We start from the raw sequence: 4,718 nt of genomic DNA, 5'->3' as shown, positions 1-4,718 counted from the left end.
CTCTCGTGTAATTCAACTTAAGACCATTCTTTTTGGAAAGATCTAGAATAGAATGAAGATATGCACAAAATCAAATAGACCAAGTCGAAATCTACATTTCTTTGTTACCTTTAGATAATAAATATCCTTTGTCAGGACACAACTTTGGACAAAATATAGAATCACACCCTTCTTCCTTGAATGTGATAAGTAGGGATGCAATTTCGGTTTTTGAGTGTGCGCCTCCTTTATGACTAATCTTATCATGTCCATGTTTGATTTAGATGAAAATTAGAATTTTAATAGATTTTGATAAAATTTATTAGAAGTGTAGTTGAAATTTGAAAAGTAGTGAATTTCATGAGATGTGTTGTTAATATTAGTTAACTTCAACTTAGATTTTCATTCAGTTTTCCAGCTGAGGTTCATGAGCTATATTTTCATAAAATTCCAAAAAGTTGACATTCAAATTATGAGTAAATTTTGATAGGATGATTCACGTTCTTCCTATATCGCGAGTCCTATCACTTTCTATCTCAAGGCACATTTTCAAAAGAATTACTTTTTAACAAGCACTTAGGGTTCATATGACAGAGTTGTTTTTAATATGTTCACATAATTTTTTGAAAGTATTTTTTCTGACGCTCTTTGATAAAATCAAGATTTTAATTTAAGTTAAAATCAATAATTAATTTTAATCATATATTTTATGAGATTCACAATTTTTAAATCATACATCTTATTAATTTTTATTAAAATTTATTAAAAATTTGATTTTAATTCCAAGCAAACGATGGTTAAAAGAGTTTTAGAGGAAACAAGTTTAAAATAGCTTTTTCATAATTTTTTTACAGGATGTAGATCCCTATCAAACAGATCTTTAGTGAATCATGAGAAATGATGTGATTAAAGGGAAAACCAACTTGAAATTTGTTGTTTGTATGTTGATTTTTAACATTTTAGTTGACACTTGAATTGTTGTCAAGTGTCAATTTGATGAAAAAATTGTTTAAAATTTAAATTGTTCAATATAATAATGATATGTGATAAAGTGTAAGATAGAGTGTATACCATAGTCAAACCAACTTAGCGGTCAAAGTCCAATAAAGGGAAAATTTGAGTGTTTGTCCCAACCTCTGGGTATTGTGGTAACTTGATTGTCAACGTGTTTTTATTGGCATCGTAATCTACCACAAAACCTTGATTTTTTGTAGCACATTTAGTCCCAATCTATAGTCAAAGCTGACAATTTTTGTCATAAAATTTAGAACCCCTGCTACTCAAACAGAGGCATAGATAGGCCCCGGTGTTTGAGTACCATAATACTAAAATTTATTAAAATAGAAGTAAGACATGTTGGGCACTGGAATTAGTATAAAATAGAATTATAAAATAGAAAATGAAAAAGAAAAAATGGAAGTAGTCATCCCTACAAAACATCTCAAACACTCAACTTGTTGCTTCTACTCTACTTTTAACTTTTTCGAGTAATGTTATTTATCATTATAGTTTAAAGTGACGGTAGATTCACTAATTGATTGAGCAATCAAGTTATAATGCATTGGACAATAAATTAAAGCACCTACTAAATGGTAGATGGTTGGCTTGGAAAAGTGAATTTGCAAGAAATTAACATTATCTATAAAAGTAGATACGATATTGTCAGTGTCTAGTTTGGGGAGTGATTGCAAGTAGATTCTAGCTTGAATGGGACTAATAACATGTCAATGATGAGTAACAAGTGATCGTAGGATTTGATGTCTTCGTGGTAATTAGAGATATTGACTTTATGCGAGGGAATGATGGAATTTTTTGTTTTGCATGTTTTTTATCATTTTGTTAATTTTCACCATAAAAAAGGGTTTAGTAAGCATTTTCGTTGAAGAATTATTTTTTAATAGTCAAATAAACAACATTTCCATGATGACCAATGCAACACTGAAACAGCCAGGAAAATATATTACAGACCAAGTTGCATGAATCCTATAGGTTGTGGACCAAAATAGCAATTTTACTATTCAATAAATTACTCTAAACTATTTTTCCAGAATCCCAAGGTCACATGGGTATCCACCTCTTCTTTTCGCCCCACTACTGACTTTACTCCCCACAACCCACCTCCGAGCGGCGTGCCTCCCGAATCGCGGCGGAGTTATCTATTTCAGTGTAGGGAGAGAAACAAAGGTCTGTTGAACCAGGGAAACACCCAGAAAACCAATAATGTGCCCGATAAAACACAAACAAAAACACCTCCACCACCGTAGCACCGCCGCAACTACCACCGTAACTGTGGAAGACTGGAGAGAAGAATCCATAAAAGGGGGATCCTTAAAACACGTGGACCTCTAGAATGGATCCAATGGCTGGGCCTTGCCACCAGGTGAAGTATTCTCTCTCCGGGGACCCAATTACTTTGCCAAGAAATCCAAAGTGCCGGCCGGTGATTGGTTGCTGAACCCTGCCAGAGTTGACTGGTTACGATCCAATTCCAAGCTCGATCACGTTCTTTCCAGGCCCGATAACCGTGTCATGGCTTCTTTGAGAAGCTCGAAAACCCCGGAAAAATGGTCCAAAACCTTCGTCCTCGCGGTAAATTTACAGGTTCCAGGCCGGGATCGTCACAGTGCGATATTTTACTTTGCCGGTAAAGTGGATGAGCCCATTAATCCAAATTCACTACTTAATCAATTCGTTCATGGGTCTGATGCATTTAGCGATTGTAGATTCAAGATAGTGAATAAAATTGTGAAAGGACCTTGGCTTTTGAAAACTGCTGTGGGGAATTATACACCATGCTTATTGGGTAAAGCTTTAAAATGTTATTACCATAGGGGACCAAATTATTTGAAAATAGATGTTGATATTGGTAGCTCAGCTATTGCCACGGCGATTTTGCGCCTTGCTTTGGGATGTGTCACCGCGGTGACGGTGGACATGGGGTTTCTAGTGGAGTCGTAATTGGAGGAGGAGTTACTCGAGAGATTGTTTGGGGCGGTACGTATTTGTCAAATGGAGATGAGTTCTGCTACCTTCGTGGATAATGCCACACTTTCGAGTCAAGTCTTGCCCATTAATAGTGGAGGAAGTGAAAATGAAGAAGATTAGAGGGCTTGTTATTACTCTAATTAGGTAACTTTCTGAAATTTTCATATTGAAAATGGTGCAAAATGAGCAGTGAAATTGAAATCCATTTTCAATGGAGAGTAATGGATGTAGATAATAACTGTTAGATGCTATAGAATATTTTTCCTTAACTTTGAAAATAATTCCTTTACTCTCTCTACAGTGTATAGTTGCTGCTTAATTTCCCGTTTGCTGTGTGATAAACTTGCAGCATTGTTCTAAATATGTGTCATGGCCTATTTTCTCTTGCTTGGTGTGATGCAACATGCTTTGGTAATAGAAAATGCCAATTTGCTCTATTATTTTCAGCCTTTCTTGGTTAAATACGTGTTAGAAGTTGGCTGATCTTCAATGCTTTAATGCGCAAATTTGGTTAATCTTATGTTAATAAATCATATTTTGTGGATGAAATCATAATCCCTTGTTAGTATCCTCACATTCTCTGATAACTAGTTGGAAGAAAATTGTCTGATCGCCTGTGAGTAGTGTAAACATGCAATTGGATTGTTGGTAAAGTAGGTTGCACAATTCACCAATATACTGAATTGCAAGTTTCACTTGCTTGAAGATGATGAATCATTCTTTAGGAGTGATCTGAATAGCGAGTTTTGACAAATAGCACGAGAGTGTATTTTGTAAATAACCCTAGTTTAAGTTAATCATAATTGATCCTTTCTTGCATCTTATTGCCAATCCAAGGAACTAAGAAATATGGCAATCAATATTCTTATTTTTGATCACATGGATGCGAGTTGGATTATTATTCTTTAGTTTTGAATGCATTTTTGTTTGTTTTGTTGTTGTTCGAGTTAAGATTGGGATATTGTATTTGATTGTGATGTGTTTTTGTCCACTGCTGTAAGGGATGTTTTAGTTTCGACCAGATAAGGATTTTTCTACTCACAAACCTAAAGGCAAGTCTTAGACTAGATGTACTTTAATATCTCATCTTGGGGAATCAAACTTTGAGTTACATAAATGAATATGCATTCCTTGAGAGTCTACTACTATCTTACACACAAATGAATTTTCGTTGGTTTATTCAACTTGCGGGTTACTTGTGAGCAATCATATGGTCGATAAAATGTCATTTGTGTTGTGATTGATTATTACTACTCATGTTGAAGTACACTGTTCGAAAGAGTGTTGGTGTGGATTCGTGTGTTTGGAAATCCCATCTATGTTGACGCTATAGTGGTGGTTGAAAAGGGTTCTTGAATTTTTAAAATTTTCGTTGACAAAAATGAAGGCTTTTATCAGTTTGATTATGGTAGGACTCCATAGATGACTATCTCGGCAACGCATTTTCACTCTTTCACAATAAGTCAATCCGAGTCAGTCCACCCCAGGTCCGTCTGGAGAGTGCGGGCTTGTGGCCTGTGCTCGTGCCCAGCCCGTGCTAGGCCTTGTATTTTTCTGCACAGGTCAGTCAGGCCTGCGTCGGTCGTGGTGGGTCACTGGGTCTGTAGGAGCCCGTACACTCCAAATGTATGTGAGTTGGCGTGGTTCATATAGGCCAATGCAAAAAAATATATATATTCCCAATAAAAGAGGGCGAGGATAAAGATTAATTTTTGGTCAGTATGAATTGATTAGTATATAATCTGCAAAATAGG

At 35.6% G+C, this 4,718-nt stretch overlaps 1 long non-coding RNA gene and 1 pseudogene across 2 annotated transcripts in view; both read left to right on the top strand.

Moving 5' to 3' along the window:
• LOC111382449 overlaps nt 1-4,718 on the top strand; it is a 13,665-nt gene that overhangs the window by 2,831 nt on the left and 6,116 nt on the right. The gene's annotated exons all lie outside the window — the stretch shown is intronic.
• On the top strand, nt 709-4,632 carry LOC111382448 (annotated as a pseudogene).

The sequence above is a fragment of the Olea europaea genome, unplaced genomic scaffold (genome assembly GCF_002742605.1).
Source record: "Olea europaea var. sylvestris unplaced genomic scaffold, O_europaea_v1 scaffold2501, whole genome shotgun sequence".
Taxonomy (NCBI): Eukaryota; Viridiplantae; Streptophyta; class Magnoliopsida; order Lamiales; family Oleaceae; genus Olea; species Olea europaea.
The sequence above is the reverse complement of the archived record's forward strand: the minus strand, read 5'-3'. Positions and strand labels throughout refer to the sequence as shown.